Source organism: Formica exsecta, unplaced genomic scaffold (assembly GCF_003651465.1).
Source record: "Formica exsecta isolate Colony F162 unplaced genomic scaffold, ASM365146v1 scaffold352, whole genome shotgun sequence".
Lineage (NCBI taxonomy): Eukaryota > Metazoa > Arthropoda > Insecta > Hymenoptera > Formicidae > Formica > Formica exsecta.
Window position 1 is genome coordinate 746,629 of NW_021850773.1, and position 20,929 is coordinate 767,557.

A 20,929-nucleotide genomic window follows, 5' to 3' on the forward strand; every position below is an offset into this window, starting at 1 on the left:
CGCAGTTTATTTGACATTTGCAAAATCATTTTACAAATTTTTTATATTGTATGTATATTGAGGGTTAGAAGTTTTTTATTGCTCTTACAAAAGCATACGAATCTTTTTAATCATTTAACTGCGTGTAAGTATGATTCTGCGGTTGATTTGAAAAGTTTTCAAAATTTTGTTTTTTTATCGTAAAAATTGTTATCTTATGTTTTGCGAAATTGAAAACAAAGCCGCGCACAAGAAAAATATTTCGGCAATATTTACTCGACTTATTTTTGCACGGGACGTCATGCATGCATCTTGGAACCGTTGACGCACTTGGTATATTTATCGTTTTTTAAAATTATTCAAGAATTCGCATTATATTTCGACGACGGGGACGACGCATTCGGAACGAATTTGCAAGTCACGCGCCGTCAAGATGCGGCGACGCGATGCGTTTTCCGCGAGAGCTCGCGGACGGAATTATCGCGGCGCGGTGCAAGTAACGATAATAATATCCCCGTCGAGATGTTTCTCGACGCGACGATAACTCATCTGTATAGGGTACCTGTTGGTTAGAGACGGTTCAAACAGGATGTCTGGCCCCTTAATTGCGGGCTTCCTCGTGTCGGGGCCTCGCCCTGCGTTAACGTACTAACTCGGCTCGGAAATGCCATTGACATTGTTGGTCCCCGGCCAACTGGCGACTCCTTGAGAATTGCAGAACGATGGAAACACCGAGCGTCTTCCCGAGAAATTAAGGAACGCTTTAGCTCGCTTAAATGGTATTTACATGGTATTTTTCTTGGCACGTAACTCTCTTTATCGAAACACGCTCTTAACTTCAACCTCTAACAATAAGTCTCGCACTTTATAACTTCATCTCAATATATATATGATATTTCCTTGTCTTTTATTATTTATATAAATTTAAGAGAAAATATATTCTCTTCGAAAATATCATACGAAATTTGATTTCACAAATGTAAGATCAGTGTCGTGATATATTTGAAAAATAAGTTTTCGCGAGAATAAAATATATATGGTATATTTTTAACTTTTTGTTTAAATATATTTGGGAGGGATATTGAAAAAAATAAAAGAACAATACATTCTAATATTTTAATAACGCAGCTTGAGCGATGATTTAAGTTTATCATTCTGGTAAATATAATATAAATTGACTATTTCCGTTGTTTTATTGGGCTTAAAAAATTAATTAATTTTAACGTTTGTGAGTATGTGATGAATATTAGCGGTAAAATAGGTCTCTGTGTTGATGAATCGTGCCGGTACCATAGGAAACTTCTAAAATCTTTGTGTTGATACGGAGACCAGCTGCAATATCGGCTCTATTTTGATGTATCATGTGGCACCCTCTAACAATTAATCGATAGGCGCGGTTTTATTAATTTATAATTGAATTGTATTAAATTAAAACAATTCAAACTATGAACTAATTCGCATTTACCTTGTTTTGTCGGGATATTTAATATTGTATTTATTACGCTCTATAATTGCGATAGTTCTATTTTATTTTTACACAACTTTGCCTTTTATGATAAACAAAATTATTTTATTTTTATAAATTATTTTATTTTTATTTTTATTTTATTAATGATATTTTATGTTTATTTATTGATATAAATATATACATATATACAATATTACATAGTTTTTTAAATTAATCTTATCATTATTATTTTATCGTAAAGTATTTTTTAAAATTATGCATTTTAAAGTAAATATTCCGAAATAGTATAGAAAAATTCCTTTTTGACGATTCAATTTCAATTTATGACGTATGGATTATCTAAATTTCCGATATACAACTTTATTTTGTCTTTTTTGTTGTACTTATAAACTAAATTGGAAATTTGTACGTTTTAAATGAACGTTTTAAACATTATTAAAATATAACTCACAAAAAGAGAAAGAAGATATATGTATATCAATTAATAAGTAGAATAAGATAAATTTAACATAAATATTTAAGAAATTAAGCAGTGATCCGTCATTAGTATTATCATTGTTATCTGTGTATTGTTTGAAGTGCATTTGCGAGTTATATCCGATGATAATATTGCGCGGTTGATGAACGTTAATATTCAGACATGCTAATTAGCGCGAATTCTACACGGAGTCTGTTATTAATTAGCCCCCTTAATGAGTCACCCAATCCTTCGGTAGGAACAAACAGAGAGGACTTCGCGGTGAAAAGCGTAATTCCCCGTAATTTTCACTCCTCGGAAAAATCCATGGTGCGCTCTACGTCCGTCGTGCAATCGGGACAATCAGAATCAAAGTGCATTGCCTGGACACACGGGTAGGGTAGGTCGAGTGATTAACTTCGTTATCCGGTTATCGCGCTATGGCTTGTCCGAATTTTTGCGAAAGGATCGGTGGATAACCCAGACCTTTGTGTACGGATTTCGATAGGGGCAAATTTGGCAGATTTTCATCCGCGTCAACGAGAGTTTATTTGCCTTTATAACTTGACTCTATTTGTTCCCATCGGCGCGCGTTCCCATAGGGTCAAAGGAAGATGCGACTTTTTTTTTAGGGGGGGGGGGAAAGCTTGCAAGAATCGCCGTATTTGTCGAATTCGCAATTTCATGTAAACAATCCGTATCTTTATATTTTCTCGTCGGAGATAGAGCTGTTTAAAGAATTGTATTTTTTCTCGAATTAGTTTTAATTTAAAGTCATGCATATATAGTATATATGATTTCTTATGCAGCATACTTCTCTTATTGTTAGAAGAATGTATATTTAATTATAAGAATACATATATAGAAGAATATACGTAGAAGAACATATCTTTATATCTTGTTGCTTCTTAGATATTAAAGAAATCATTTTTTTTTTTTAATTTGCAACGTTAAATGTGCGGTGCAATTTTAAATTGAAGTAGAGACAAGCGCCGCACGATTTAATGGCAATTACGAGGTGAGAAATTAACGGCGACGGCATATTGCCTAATTTTCCCCACGTTGTTTGAATGAGCAATTCAGAAATTAGCATCTCGACGTTCTGAAGTTTCGTGCATCTAGATATCTGGAAAATTTGTATTTTCTTTCTTAATTTTATATTAAATTAAATCCAAATTCAGTGAAATTAATTTAAAACAAATTTTTATTATTTATGGGAGACCTTTCGCGATTCTAATTTACAGGAAAATATTTAATAATATTTTCAGGAGGGGAAGTATTGTATCAAATCTTGTTGAAATATTTTCTAATGATAAATAAATAAAATACAGGAAGAAATTATGTAATATATATTAAATATAAAATTATATTTTTAAATTGTACTTGCAATATTGAAAATTTCGCAATATTGTAGTAATCTTCTAAAATCGATAGCTATTAGCCACAAATATTTATAAGCGATTTATATATCCAATTCGCGATATCGATATCGCGACACGAGAATTTGTATTTGATTCGCACGAGAAATTGTGAATTGGTCTAGTATTGGTTTATAGATCATTGTTTACGAGACAGCTTGAACGTTTCTACGGTCGACTGCATGATCCGCGGAGGCATAGTAGGATTTGTCGTTGTTGTCTCACGCGACGAAGTAGCCGGGCTTTGAACAGGCAAAGACGAATCCACAAAGCTGAAAGTCCGGAGTTGATCCACTGTATTTGTCTTTGTGGATATAACGGAGAAACGTCTCTTCGTAAAAACACGTAAAAACATCAAAGATTGGCGCGTATTCGCGCTGTAATATCAAAATGTTTTGCTTGATAATGTTGGAATAATGATCTTGTGTAACGGAAGGAATACGGACACCATTAATTTTATCTGGTATAAAATTAGTTATCGATGAAAAAAAATATATATTTTACATTTTTACAGAAATTATTTTGTCAATTGTTAATTAAATCAATCTTTTTCTTTTAGAGCTTTCTCTCTCTTTTTTTTCTTTTTTATGTAAAATAAAATTAATTTTTTAGAATAAAATATATAGAATGAATTGTTGAAGTACAAAGTAGAAGCTCCAAATTTTTATATAAATTAAATATATTGAAATTCTTTAGAATTCAACATGAAGCAATTGAGGTAAAAAGTAGAAGCAAAATTTTATTTCAGATTAAGAATATTTTTTGTTTTTATTTTTAGTTTATAAATGCGGATTTTTCCAACCATCTTTTATATAACCACAGCCGAAATAATTAAAGCGACATCATTATTGCTGCGGTGCCATAAAAAAAATTAAGATTTATAAATAGATTCTGTGACGGCTTTAGATGAAATTTGCGAATTATTTAGTTGAATTTGTTTGCAAATTTTTGAAAAGAAATATTGAAATGACAATACGAAAAAATTAATATTGATGCTATATCATATATGGTATCATATGTTTCCCGAATCATTTGACAGGAAGTTATCTTCTCGCGAAAAGGTCAAAGATTGGCCCGGTTTTCCCAATATCTCTGTCTCTGTCTTTCTATTTTGCGTCTCTTTTTTTCGTCCTCTTTTCCCATTTATATCTTCTCTTGATATCGATCGCTAAACTTTGAAGTTGACTGTATGAGACAACGAATGGAAATACTCAAGACGTAAGTCTGGAAATTTCATTCGCCAAACGCTACGGACGAAATTAGCGAAGTAAGTTAAACTTTCAACATTTCCTGGCGATTTTTCTGCAAATTTTTTTGTAATGTGTGATTTTACGTAATAGAATATTTTACATCACGTCTGTTGAAAAACTTAGAAATTCTCTCTTGAGATGAAGAAATTCTCTCTTATCTCTCAATTATGAAAATAAATTAAAATTATATATTTTTATTCTTAAAGAGAGAGAGAGAGGGAGAGAGAGAATGAGAAGATTTTTATGTTATATAAACTTTATATATGGAGGTTGTTTATCTAATTTTATCATCTGAAGCGTCTTTATCACCGAGATATCTTCGCTCATTTTTTTATCGGAGTACATTACAGTACTCTTTGACAGAATCACTTATACTTACTTTTTGAGGAGCTCGGTGATTCCTCACGCTTGAAATATTACGCGTATTAAGCTGAAACAGCAGCTCATTCCGTTTGCGAACGAAACTTTTTCGCGCGTTTTACATGGACGTGACGAAATTCACCAGCCAGAAACTGGAACACCGCCGTGATACAGCGTTTCCCTCGCGTGCTTCCGCCAAGAGAAAGAGAGAAACAGAATCAAGAGTGCAAATTGAATTGGGAATACGAGGAAATTTTCACGAGAATATTTTCGAGATTGAGGCGGAGAACTCTGCCTCAATCTCAGTTGATATATAAAAATACGCGATAAAAACGCTTAAGGATATATCCATGAATTTCTGCAAACTCGCACGAGCTACACATCCCGATTTGCGATCGAAAATCTCGCGAAAAACGCTCGTCGATTTACAAAGTGGTGATTTGCAATTTTATAGAATTTTTGACGTATCGCTCTTACCACGTCATGCATATTTGAAAGACACTAATGTTTCCGTAGTTGCAGTGCGTTTAGATAAATAATGCTGTATACATTTTTTATTGAAGCTTATAAATCAAATATGAATAAGGTTATTTAAAATTTAACAAGAATTTATATTACAATGAAAATTAGATAAATGACGGAGAAAAAATCATACTTGTGAATTTTACGAAAAATCCTTATAAAATTAACTTGGCAAATAATATATTGATACACGAATTTTTATTTTGGTTTAAAAATATATTATGTATCAAATTTATTTTAATTAATATATTAACTTAATTCAATATGAATATTTTTCTATTGAAATATTGGAAAATATAAAAGAAAATATTAAAAGATTTCTTGTTACTCGCAACTAGATTTGTATCTTAAATCCGAACCTCGTCAGAATCCCTGAAATCGAAGGGATACACTGTGTTGGTGGGATTGGTGATTCAGACATATAGATTATCGAACAACAGGCTAGTTTATAGCAAAATAGTATGTGATGCCGTTTTTCCTCTTGCAATTGTGTCTTCACGTTCCTTGCGAATTCTATCCTTCGCAACGCCATTCAGTTGGCAGTCGTCCAGCTAACGGCCATCCAATTTGTTCGTAAAAAAGAGAGAAGTAATCGCTACATAAATCTTTACGTTAGTCATTCCCATTATTTTCGCCTTATAACGATATTTTCCCCGTGTTATAATAGAAGAATATACGTGCGTGCATGATTTATAAATTTTAAAAATGATATTTCGCGAGCAATCGTTCGATTTGAAGCATTAATTAAAAATTATCACGAAAATTTTTTTTAAAGATTTTAATGGACTTTTCCAGAAAAGAAAGATCTTTATTTCAGTATAGAAGTTTTTGACATTTATAGTTGGAAAAATTAGGACGTTTTTTTAAGGTCAAATATCGGCCATGTTGTAGTTTTAAAGGGTAACTGGGCGTTTCACATACTTACAAAGAGTGGCATTTCATATACACAATTTCATTTCAAATGAATTCAGATCGATCGCGCGTTCCTTCACTAGCGAGAATATTTTTTTTGATATTCGGAAAAGCGCATCGATGCGCCCAATATTTGCGATATTCGTGAATTATACTGCTCGCCGCACGTGTAGTCCGAATTATTTGAATACTCGACATATAAATATGATTCTATTTATTTGTACGGAAAAATTTATAGATATTGTTCATGGATTTTCGAATTATTTATGACACGAAAATCAGAAAAATAACAAGAAAACGTTGAAACAATACTGAAATTCTACGAATTATTCCAACCACTGAATATCAGTAAGAAGAAATAAAATTTTTAATTGACACGATATTAAATATATTTATACAAGTATTTAAAAATATATATTTTTGTTTCAAGAAAATGCAACGCGACAATCAGCTTTTTCTTATATCTAGCCAAAGATCAAATTACAATTTTGTTTAGATAAATAAAGATGATAAATTCCATAGATTCTTTTATTGCTCTCCGAAGATAAATTTTTTTTTATAGATGAAAAAATGTGTTAATTTGTACTTATTTGTTTACAATAAAGTACATTTATGTAAAAGAATTATTGAGAAATCTATTATTCGAGAATACTTTGACTTTTACTTTATCACGAAAAAAGCAACTATATCTTTTAAAATAAGATAGACGTATAAAAATGGATCGTAGTCCCTAAAGAATTTAAGACGAGATGGACATGAGCATTTTTGATTTACCGGCAGGAGAGAAAGATAATATCTTTTCATAATAGATACGTTCCTGTTTCTGGAACATATGTGTCATAAATATGCGAGATGATCTTGACAGTGGCGTAGCAAAAATTCTTGGATCTTTATGCAAATATTTTGCGCATTCTCTTATATATATATATATATATATTTTTTTTTTTAAAATATCACATTTGTGTTATATTACATTTTGTCAATTACATGATAAAAAGTAAACGAATTTTTCAATTATTTGTTATTAATTAGATAATTATTAAAACGAGATCTTTCAAAATTTTTGTTATTCAGATATATTTTTATTTGCTAATTTCTTTATACAATATATTGCCAAAATGAAAATTACTGGCTACGGCGCTGGATCGGAGTTTCCAGGAACGAAGACGAAATAACGTAATTTCTCAGCGTGTTTCTCTCGTGGGAGCTTTATTATTTATCCATGATCCGGTCCAATGTGAATAAAGCATCAAACGCGAAATGCTGATTTTGGCGGTGCTCGAACAATGTGGCTGCTTTATCAAATAAAATTCGCAATGAACGACCCGTTTTCGCTGTCTGCGAAAGAAAGCGCCGCTGTTTAACACGCGCAAAGTTATGTGAATGAAATTTATCCCGTTTATCGCGCGAATTTACGATCATTCAGTTATATATTTTTGAAGTGGAAGAGCGAATTGGCTTACATACTTAAGAGTGTATTAATTTATGTCGTTTTATACTTTGTAAAATTGAGAAATTTATATAGATGAAACTCTAAAATGCCTTATTTAATTTTAATGGCAGTTTTTTTTTCGCCAGTTTGAATATGATTCTTTTCTAAGCAAAACAACCAATTAGGAGCTGGATTCTATTCGTTAAATGAAGGAGAAGTACTTTAAGCAATTCTGCCTGTGCACTATTTTAAACTCTCTCTCATTCTCCTATGTACCTGCGGAGTATTTCGAGAAACTTTGGTCTCGCGGTAATTAAAAACTTGCAGAAAATAAAAGTCGAGAGTCGAGTAAACGTGCTAATTGATCCGACTTTGTGACGAACATCCCGTTTTACTACTAGTCGGAACAAAGTTCTCGACTTTTGCCTATTCGCCTCGGGCTAAATTTTCGCGTTTCCCGTTTCGGAGGAATACGGATTCAATGAATATCTAGAAGGTATAAAAGAGTTTTGAATCCCGATTACTGAGATGCTATCAATTTATTTTGCAAATTTATATTTTTTTGTTTTCTAAAGTCTGCGTACACACACGATATTATTAATAATTATTTACAAATAAGAAATAATAATTTTTATATAATAGATTCAATTTTCTTGTGCTTCACTATTTATTTTATATACTATTTATATTTCAAATATTTGCTTTTTATTTTTTATTCTTTTCGTTTGCCATTTATTTTGTTCACTTTTCCGCTATTTATATTTATCTGATTTACCATTTTTATATTTGATTTCTTTCGCTCATTCTATTTATTTTGTTTCACTTCGGAGATTATATTCGTAGCGAGGAAAATTCCGAAATTTTGTTTGATTTTGGAATTTCGAGATTCTAAATCTACCAGAAAGCAAATTCGGAGATTTAATTTATTTCCCGCAATTGCACCAGGATAATCATCATCGGTGGCCGCGCATGTCGGAAAATAGATTATAGCATGGCCAAAACGGTCGTAATCACAGTTGCGAGATCCAATAATTTGAATTCCAGCAATTGGAGCTCGTGGAGCGATCCTCGTTAATCGTTCGTTTATCAAGGGCTCTTCCTTTTAAAAACTTTGGTTGATCCGTTTTTTTTTTCAACGTAGATCGGGATAATGCGACTTATCATAAAAAGAAATAGTATCAAAATTATTTATCTAATTGTAGTATAATAGCGAAGAGAAAATATATTCTGGAGGAAAGTTACAATTTTGAACGAGACCAATCTAAGGATGATGAGAAAATTTCCCTCGAGGCAACTTGTTTTCGCGCGAGAAATTTATTCATTATAATAATAAATTTTCTGTTTAACACATACATATTTAATTTTTACTCTTTTATTTTTATTTAAATATCTCCTCACTTGAATTAGATTGCACGAAATGCAGCTTCCGATTGGAAATGTTCGAAATTCTAGTTAAGTGCGAGATAGGAATGGGATACTTTGTGGATTATAGTAAAAGTGTATAGCGAGGCCAAGAGTCGATTTCCTACGGACAATGGGATCGTTGTCAGTGCTTCGGTGAGAAGTGAGAAATACTCGAGGAGATGGCAGTTACGTGCCTTGTTAAATTCGCTAGAAAACGAGGCACGAAATCGCCGTTTCAAGTGGAATGAGATCCGCGTGTAGAAAATTGAAGTAACAACGGTGACAATCTAACATCTTATTGCAGCGTAATATGAATTTTCTATAAATCTGATATTTTACGGCGCACTAACAGTAAACAATTTTCTCATATAAGAGTTTCATCCATCTTTATTAGCAATTTATATTATATATATATATATATTTTTATTTTTATTTTTTCCATTGTATCTTGATATACCATTGTATAATGCTGCTGATATAAAATAAAAAAAGCCTTTTTGAATTCTATCGATAAAATAATTAATTAAAAATTAGACTATGTAATGTAAAAATAGAAAACGCGTGGAATTTAATAGAAGAATTTTTGCTACGAGGGCACATACAGTTTATTTTTTCATCTTTTTTTTCGAGTTGGATATATGCACACCGTGTGTCTCAGATAACGAGCTCTACCGTGAATTAATATCTCTCTATTCTCCGCGAAATTGTAAAAAGTATGAGAAGAGTTTGTGGAATCCAAGAGAGGAGGGGACATGAAACATGAGTGAGAGATGACAGGACCGAAAAGAAGAAAGGTGAGCAGCGTGCGCATGAGGGCGATAAAAAGGAAACGGGGAAGTGGCAGCCATACTGATGAGACGAGCATCGTCGCTTGGAGGCTGATAAACCCTTCAAAACCTGACAATTTCTGACGGCTGTGCACCATCGCGAATTGGGAAAATGGAATCGGTGAATTTTTGAAGGAATGTAAAATATGAAAACGACGTGCACACACGAATATACTATAAGATTATTAAATATAATAATTTATTATTTTCTCTCTCTCTCTCTCTCTTTCTCTTAATTGCTAATTGAAAATTAGCAAATCAAAGGGCAGATAATAAATATTTATTGTTTAGCTTGCAAAAATTCCTTTGAATCAAATGAAAAATATATAATCAACTAAAAATAATAATAAAGAAGAAGGAGAAAGTATTCTGTTATTAAAGAAATTAATATATATTAGAGAAGTTCGTATTGAATTAATTTCTTTAACTTATCAATCATTATATTAACATATTATCGGATATTGCCGTTACTAGTATCATATGTTATTGTTCACTATAAACTTGCAAATCCAATTATTATCAGCAATCGTATTTTATTGTCGTTGAGATCTCGAGGATCTTGATGCTTCCCTCAAGGAGCTCTCTCTCGGTGCTCAACGTTCCATTATATGGCAGGATAATTAATTAGATCATTATGCAATGGCCGTTGCAACATACCGGCTGCGAGAAACAGTACCGGGGCCCAGCTAGGGTGAAGGGTCTGAAAAGGGACCCACTCGAGAAGGAAAGGGAGGAGGAACCTCCGCGTCTCGCGGGTCCGGCCACAATAATCTCCATTGTTTCTGGCAATTAAGCCTCGCGCCTGTCGTCCTGGTAGGAAGTCCTATGACGCGAGAAGTGGAATTTCTCTCTGTCTCTCTCTCTCTCTCTTTTAATTCCACACATCCACGGTAACGATTTCGTTCTTTTCGCTAGTTGTATTAATTTTAGTTATGAATTAATATAGAAATTTTTTTCTTCGAACTGGAAGAAATGGAGCTTGTGCATCGCGTGGAGAAAAATTAATTGGACGAAAAGTTTTATTCTTGTGGAAGCGGGTATGCGAGTTACGAGATACCACAATTTTGCGAATGTATACATATGTGTGGAATACATTACAAATGATACAATGAATGGATTCACTATTTCTCTATTCGGAAAAATTTAATTATTAAAAAGAAAAATTTCTTTTGACGAAAGAGAGAGATAGAGAGACATGATGCGTAATATGACAGAGTTATAATGTAATAAAGCTTAATGAATTATTATGTGCAAAATCATCGCGATAGTAAAAGCAGGAAAATAGAATAATAAATCTAATTTAAATTCTAAACTCTTGTAGTTGGACGATATAAAAAGAGATTATTAAAAAAATCGATCTGATATCTATTACAAACGGAAACTACTCGTTTTCCACGTCAAAATACTGACGCTTATGAAAATTTGAGAGCTATACTAACAGGAATAAATTCGACGCAGTAACTTGCAATAATTGATCAACCTTTCGATAGCATAATCACAGCGCGCGGTATAAAATATACAATCTCATATTCACAATCGTAAATTATTAGCTCAGAAAATTCCGGATTATCGAGATGCATTATTCTTTCGATAATTTTAAATCAATTTCTTCCAGCGATAATTATCGCGCAATATCAATAATTCATATTGAGTCATAATAAAAAATGAGATGTTTTTTTCAAATCAAAACTGCGAATTATCAACACAGCTTTATGTAACTAAATCATCATTAATTTAATAACATTTCTTTGATTCTTCAAAATTTCAACGACAAATATTCATTGAGATAGAGATTTACGAAATTTTTCGTCCAATTCCACGAACGATCCGTTACGTCTTTATTGACGTGAAAATTCGCGCGGCTCACCACCAATCCCGAAGGGGTTAATAGCGTCGCTGCAACAATGGCTAACAATGACGGTGGGTGACAAAAACGAGAAAGAGACGTGCGAATAGCGAAAGTGCATCTCGAAGAATTATCGTTGCGGGGAAAGAGAACGACGAGCTCGAAGGGGCGTATGCGACGCAACGGGAGTGTGTTTCACCACATGTGTTTCGTATTAGTTGAGCTCGGAGCGCGACAGATGAGAACCGGCAGTATGTCAGTGCTGTACACAAAGAGTGCAGTGGTTCGTAATCGCTGGTGCGATGTTGTTTAAAAAAAGAAGAAAATTCTTAAACGTTTTTATTTGAATTTTAATGAAAAACCCGTTGATCGACACAAAGATGAACGATTGTGATCCGAAAGTTTTTTTCTTATTAAGATAAAAATAAAAATTTCTCAAAAAATTTAGTTTGTAGTCTTCGGAGAAATATTTATAGATTTATATATATATTTTTTTTTTGCCGTTTTAGCACAATATTGTACATACGCAATAATCTTGAATAGCTCGCACTTATCGTTGTCTACTCATACGGCCGATATCTCGCGGACCGTATGGAACTAGAAACGTTTAGTGACGATACCGTTTTATCATCTTGCTTTCGGGCCTGTTATTTATCACTGGTGATATCGTCGACGCCCTTCGCAACGCAGCATCCGCTTTTTGAATGCTGTATCTAGGCTGCATCGTAAAACCGCGCGCAGAAAGAATTTTTTGTTCAAAAATGTTTTTCAGAGACAAGTTTTTTTTTCAACCACGTGCACAACCTGCAAATATGTAAAACCGCATGCGAACGTATTGAATATTGTTGAATTTTAAACCTGTCATTTTCTGCTTCTGAAAATAGAAAATGTACGATACGTCAACTTTATTCGTTTTCGATAAGGTAATTTGGTGAATAATTGAGAAAGAGAGAGAAAGTTCACTTTAGAGAAACTGTCAAAGGTTAAGCTATTTTCGATTTGCGAATAGTTATCTATAGACTGCTATCTGCAGAAACGCCGTATAACATTTTAAAATCAGATCAATAAACTACGAGTTAAAACTGATCGATTTAAAACCGATTGCTAGAATTTAATTTAAAACGTACAAAGATATACATATAACTTCAATTTTTCATTTTATTTTAATATACCTTATTTATAATAAAAAGAAATTTCTATTTCTCATTAAATTTTCATTTAATTATCACTTTTTATTTTTGGTATTAGCAAAAGTTTTGTTTTGAAGAATTTTCATTTAACGACAATATGAGATTAGTAATATCAGTGACTTTGCGACATTCGATAAAAGGATAGCAAGGAATTTGGAAAGGTCTTACGAGAGAACGGTATCGAGATACCGAACAATGGCTGTCTGCTGCGCGCGGTGAACCGTCTGACACCGCGATCTAAGTCGTCGGAGTAAAGGAAGTTCTACCTCGAGATAATGTCGAGATGCATCGCTTCGGGCTTTGATCTATCGTCGCGCAATTAGCGCGAACGACGACGAAGTTCGACGGTGCGGAAATTACTGCATCCCTGGCAGATTACATCGAGGATAATTATGAAAAAATATTCCAGTAAATGCTAATAAAGTTTAAGTACTTTCTGTAATTAATTTCATATTTAATGTGAGTGATGTTAATTAACATTGTATGCTGTGAATAGAGAAGATAGCGAGGGATAATTTTTTATTTAAAAATTAAAAATACGTAATCGTTAAATAAATCGTGAAAATAAATACAATCGATCAGCGATATTCATAAATTTTCTCAAGTAACTCGTATCTATTTCGAGAAAAATTATATACATAAAAATGTCAAAAAATATGATATTAATTTTATATGGAAACTTTAATTTCGTTTTATCTTGTTATATTTCTGAAACGAACATTTGTTATCGAAATAGCGATTTTCGTCGATGCGTGACAATGACGATGCTTGATTACACGCGTCTGTGCGATGTATCGATGGGAACGAATATACGCGGTAATTTCGGGCCTCGCAAGTTTCCTTGGGTTTTGTTATCCATTAGGAACACCTGTACTCGTGTAATCACAATGCAACACCGCCGTAAATGAGACCAGATGCAGCGGGTATGCATTACGGATGCACACGCGAATGCGACATCGCAACAAGAGGCCTTAGTTCGTGGATACCTCGGCTCATTGTCGATGCTTTTGAACCGATATCGTACAACCATTTTGAATTTTCCAATGACACTATTGAGCTACTTACACTGCTGTCTTTAAAAAAAAAAAACAGCTGTCTTACAACGCTGACACCGTCTGCTATAAATACGTAATTAAAAATTGAATAAAATATGTATTATTAAGAGAGATAGCTTCATTTGTATTCTATTTTCGATAAACTACTAATATATATTTTATACAGTCTTACGATTTTATTATTCTGTTTATACAGAATATTTATATATTCTAAATAATTTCACAACAGCAACGGTTTTTGATCCATTGATAAATTTTTCAGCGACAGAAGCCTTAATGAATCCGCAATATATATTTCTCAGGCGGAAGTTATTTGCGTTCTGAAATCTCGAATTTTGCGAAATATCCGCGAAATAAATGCCTCAATTAAACTCGCACGCGCAATCGGCGAGAAATTTCGCGCTGGTCCATTAACGTTAGCATCCAGCGCGCTGCTCTAAAGGGTACGCAAGCGGAAGGAAGGGGAAAGGGGGACGGTGAATCTACGATACCGGGGGTGTGAGCGTGTTTTTTTGCTGACTTTTAATTGCACACAGCGAGGGATAATTTTTTATTTAAAAATTAAAAATACGTAATCGTTAAATAAATCGTGAAAATAAATACAATCGATCAGCGATATTCATAAATTTTCTCAAGTAACTCGTATCTATTTCGAGAAAAATTATATACATAAAAATGTCAAAAAATATGATATTAATTTTATATGGAAACTTTAATTTCGTTTTATCTTGTTATATTTCTGAAACGAACATTTGTTATCGAAATAGCGATTTTCGTCGATGCGTGACAATGACGATGCTTGATTACACGCGTCTGTGCGATGTATCGATGGGAACGAATATACGCGGTAATTTCGGGCCTCGCAAGTTTCCTTGGGTTTTGTTATCCATTAGGAACACCTGTACTCGTGTAATCACAATGCAACACCGCCGTAAATGAGACCAGATGCAGCGGGTATGCATTACGGATGCACACGCGAATGCGACATCGCAACAAGAGGCCTTAGTTCGTGGATACCTCGGCTCATTGTCGATGCTTTTGAACCGATATCGTACAACCATTTTGAATTTTCCAATGACACTATTGAGCTACTTACACTGCTGTCTTAAAAAAAAAAAACAGCTGTCTTACAACGCTGACACCGTCTGCTATAAATACGTAATTAAAAATTGAATAAAATATGTATTATTAAGAGAGATAGCTTCATTTGTATTCTATTTTCGATAAACTACTAATATATATTTTATACAGTCTTACGATTTTATTATTCTGTTTATACAGAATATTTATATATTCTAAATAATTTCACAACAGCAACGGTTTTTGATCCATTGATAAATTTTTCAGCGACAGAAGCCTTAATGAATCCGCAATATATATTTCTCAGGCGGAAGTTATTTGCGTTCTGAAATCTCGAATTTTGCGAAATATCCGCGAAATAAATGCCTCAATTAAACTCGCACGCGCAATCGGCGAGAAATTTCGCGCTGGTCCATTAACGTTAGCATCCAGCGCGCTGCTCTAAAGGGTACGCAAGCGGAAGGAAGGGGAAAGGGGGACGGTGAATCTACGATACCGGGGGTGTTAGCGTGTTGTTGTGCTGACTTTTAATTGCACACATGGTCGACGCCTCGCATTCTCGATAAGGGACAATTATCGCCGATAGTCTCGGAACAACGCCCCCTCGCTCTGTCGACTACGTACGTACACCGGGTGTCGCGGGCGAGCGAAACAATGAGCCCTCTTATATTCCACCGCCTGTCCCACCTTAGGGGCCTTTGTGCCGAAAAAAATGCACCTCATTTAGCCTCGACTCGATGCACAATGCGAAACGCGGGAGACCGCTATTCTACGTAGCTGAACCGGTGTCTCTTGTTCTGATTTATTTTTCGTAGGGAATTAATTGAATCCTTCTTTTCGAATCTCTTTCGGAAATTTCTCGAATTTTACTGTTATACTGTTTTACTTTTATCAATTCTATATAAAACGTTGTATTTGTATCAACTTTATTACGAAAATAAAAATAAGAAACATTACGTAAGATAGAACCGTAAAATTATAATATAATATATCTCTTTATACATAAGTATAAAAATATAATTTTATTATTCCAGTTAAATTAAATATCTTTTTCTGTAAAAAGAAATTTATAATATTTGTATATAATATTCAACAAATTTTCTTTTTAGAATAAGATAATCAATTAATCAATCAATTTCTCTCTCTCTCTCTCTCTCTCTCTCTCTCTCTCCCCTCTCTCTCTTTATATAATACTTTCTTCTTTCCAATTTCTTTGGATGAAAACTGCGATCGTACAAAAATACCTTGGCAGGATTAAATCATCGATGAACGTCGAATCACGAAATGGTGATCTCGTGAATTTTATCAAGGGACGGTAACGGACGAAAGAGATTGCTCTCGGCTGGACGAGGACGAGCTGCAAATCGCATTAGAAGATTTCTGAGACGCGACGGATGCAATTACACGAAAGTTCATTTTATTCTTTCGTCTCCGCTGAGGGAGAGAATTGGCTTCCTGAGATAATCGGGGGAGAAAGAGGGAAGCTGCGAGATTCCTCGCAAAGAGACACAGGGCTCGTCGATGAGAGCGAATCGCTTACGCAATCGAGGATTTAACCGTGAGGGGGACGGGGATAGGGGAGAGATGAGATGTGAGAGAGTCTATGAAAAGTTATCACTTTTATCATTTCTAATAATCGACATTCGCGACTTATCTCCAGTGCCAGATATAAAAGATATCTTATATAATATTCAACTGCAATACTATATTCAATTTGAACATCAGACAGTTTTCTTTGCGAAATATTATAAATATCTCATCTAATAATTAGTTTGTTAAAACTTTCATGTGTGCATCGTGAAATTTCGTGAAATGCATAATAGAGAAAAAAAAATGATGGAAAATACATCATTTGAATATCAATCCGAAAGAACTGAGGAATTGCGCGGAAATTCCGCAGCGTTCCTGGATACATCGGGGACAGGAGAGCGCGTGTGGATCCTCTCTCGTGAACTATCCAATCATCTAATTCCGCGATGCAATCGCGACGCATGCGCACCTCTGTGTGTTTCTCCCTACTCTCCTCTCTTCCTTCCTCCCTCTACTCTGGAAGAGCGCTTTGGAGTGACCAGACCTCGTTCCGGTTTCGGTTCAGTGTCTCGGCGCGTTTCGTATCGTGTACATTGCGTTCACTAGGAAGACGCAGGAAGAGCAGCAAAACATCGAGGATGATCCCGGAGATCGTCGTATATCAAGAGTATGCGAAATTTTCTCGGGTTGAAACGCGATCTATTTCCTCATTTCGAGCTTTTCGTAAACTCAGTGAAATATCTTTTTTTTTTTTTTTTTTTGAAAATGAATCGAGACGACAACGGCAGATGTCGAGTTTCTTTAACGGTTAAACAAGTAAGTTGTTTCGAATTATTATCAATGTATAAATATATTTGTCGAAAGTCGCCATAAATTAATTGCATCTTTTTATATAAAATTTTTATATAAAATGAGAAGCAAATGTAATTATCAAATATAGAAATAAAAAATATTAATGAAATTTTATTATAAAATGGAGAAAGCGACTTGATATATTACGAGAGAATTATCGATATTTAATATATCGCAAAGAAAGCATCAATCTTTATTGATCAATGTATATTGATTATTTTTTTATAATCATTATTTTTTTTTATAATCATGTGTTTAAGTACTATCTGATATTTTATAATTTATTTGAAAAAACTTACAAAATGTCCCAAATCTTTCTTTCTATACTTTCTAAAAATTAACTCGTTCGGGCAAGGAGATCAGTCGCGCGTATTGTAATAAATTACTTATTGTAATATATTATACATGCGCGTTGCATTTATTGGTTCGTGTAATTCTAGCTATAAATTCAATTTGAGAGATTTACAATGTGGGATCGGCGAGGACCGTCGTTTCTGGGCGATAACTTATCTATTCTAATGAGAATAATCCTGCTGTGTGATACGAGGTTTCTCGAAAGACGTGTCTCACGTTCGCGCGATTCACTCCTTTTAACGATCACAAATTATTATTGTTTATTGCACACTTTTTGCAACATGCTCATGCGTGATGTCGCCGGTTTTGCACACAAGTAGCAACTTAGATCACATTTCACGGCCACCCTCGCTTAAATTCGATCACGGTGGCTTTTTAACGGTCTCCAACCGGCTCAAGCATGAGGCCGACAAATATAAAAGTCGGATATATTGGATGGCGAAAATACTTTTGACGATAAGCAAAAAATTTTCAGTGCTAGAATTGCAATTTTTGATGAAATTATTCAAGAACGATTTCGATTCTTCAAAACTAAGGAAAAATTATGTTTTGAAAGCGGCGATTTATTTACAAGAAACATTAAATTTATGCATAAATGAAGATAAATGAAGATTATTGTTCTTTTAATTCCAGACAGATGTATTGCGCATTTTTGCGGAATTGCAATTCGAGATCTAAATTAATAGATATTTAATATCACGTGCATTAGAAAATTGTAGCAATCGATTTGATAAATTTTTTGTAAAAGCAAAAAGACGACTCTTCAAGATTCTGAAAACATTTTCCATTAAAACTCAAATTGATATTAATCTATTATTAAAAATTTGCTGATCAGATAAAAATTATGATTTTATTTTATAAAGAATGAGGAAAAAATTAAAATAAAAATTATGCAATCAAGAATTCATCATCTCGGGACCATCAACCTGTCGGTTGATCGATTCTAATCCATTTCACGAGCAATCGCAAGTTTCTGTTTGATCCAGGATCGAAAGCTCTCGTGGGAAACGAGAGAAAGAAAAATAAAGAGAGTAATGTCCGGTAGCGCCGGAAACGTTTCGCGAAACATATTTCCCCGATTCTCTCAGTTCTTTTTTTTGTTCGGGTCTTTTTGTGGAAGTCAATGGTTCCCACTTGACGGTGATTCTTTGTCGACATCCCTTTGGACCCGCAGGATTACTTTCAGGAAGACAGGAAACGTAAAAGAAAGAGAGCGAGATGAGCGAATCGTGTTAATAGGAAGTTACGTGAAATCCCGAGGAAAATTCCGGCTTGAAATCAAATTCTTGCGATGGACCTCGCGAGAATATCAAGAAAATGGAAAAAGACAGACGATGACGTGATCTTTTGATGACGAACTAGTTTTATTGACATTTCTGTCATAGCAATCATATAATGTGTAAAAGGAATCTCTTTATGTGAACTTTTTTTATGTTTAAATTTTTATTCTAGAAAGTTATATATATAAACAAAAAAAGACAGGTCTTTACTAAAAAGAATTTCTTATTTAGGTAATGTCACGGGTCGGTTAAGGGCAAGATTGTCTTTACGAAAGCAGCGTCTGCATTATCGCCGGACTTGCATTTCCGTTTCCACGTCGGCGGGCGTTTCTTATCGCACGAATTTTCCGCCTTATTTTCCTACGCGCCGGTTGGCAAATGTAATCACATGATAAAGTAGTTCTTTTTATAAATGGAGCTTGTGCAGGAATATTGTTCTCCATCGCAGGAGACGCCGCCAGAATTGTCTTTGCTGTTGCGGAGAGGCAATATTTGTACAAAAAGTTTATAGCATACTATTTTGAATAAAAATTTTATTTTGCAGAATATTGCATTTGTATATTATATAATTATATATATATATATATATATTCTGCAAAATAAAATTGTTATTCAAAATAGTATGCTATAAACTTTGTGTACAAATATTGTCTCTCCGCAGAAAATGAAAATTTTCTCTCGTTGATTTCATTCGATAGTGAATTTCCGCCTTATTTTCTCAAGTCAACGCGCGACTTCGCGCAAATATAACGGCGCCATGTTGTTAAACGCAACAATCGCAAACTACGCAGATATGTATCGTGTTACAGCGCATAGAGATTATGTTAGCTCGTGATATTTGCGGTTGCCATTGTTTCCTTCTAGTCCTGTTGTTTCTAGCGTCGAAGTGAGAAGGAACGTGAGCCACGTTCTCCTTTGAAAGATATCCCGAAAAAATCTTTCGAGAGTAATCCTCACATTTGGCGCGATTAGATATCGCGAAAGTTGACGTAAAGAGTAATTCTGCAAGAAGAAAATAATTTCCTTTTTTTCTAAAGAAAGTTGTAATAACACAATATATAAAAATGCATTATTTCTAAATTATATGATTCCTCTAATTTTCGTTTTTCTTCTCACAATTTATTTTTTACGATTTAAAGTCCCAGGATTTTCTCAATTACTTTGCTATAAATAAACGTAACAGTTATCTTGATCGAAATGCGAAAGGCATATACGTACGGCGCATATTAACGTGCAATTAACGTGCCGTTAATGCCGCGGATTTATAATGGTTTATCTACGTTTTGCTTTATCCGTTTGTTCGTTTTGCCGGCTACTTATAGTGTCATACGGCATATATTGTCCTATCACGAACGCATAAATTCTAATATACGGCGGTTATGTCTGTCGGCGACATATTCCACGAACGATCCGTTACGTCTTTATTGACGTGAAAATTCGCGCGGCTCACCACCAATCCCGAAGGGTTTAATAGCGTCGCTGTAACAATGGCTAACAACGACGATGGGTGACAAAAACGAGAAAGAGACGTGCGAATAGCGAAAGTGCATCTCGAAAATGTGTAAAATTACATATATATGTAACATACATAATAATGAAAGAAAGAGTTAATTTGAGAGATTCGTGATTATATTTGATATTTTTTTAAGGATTTATTTATTCATCCCTCATTCTTTAGATATGCTCGCACGATCCTGACATTTGTTCAGATCT

General features: G+C 34.0%; 1 protein-coding gene across 3 annotated transcripts in view; it reads left to right on the forward strand.

Annotated features, from left to right (window-relative positions):
• The window catches only part of LOC115238622 (matrix metalloproteinase-2), a 173,940-nt gene that overhangs the window by 64,111 nt on the left and 88,900 nt on the right, over positions 1 to 20,929 (forward strand). The gene's annotated exons all lie outside the window — the stretch shown is intronic.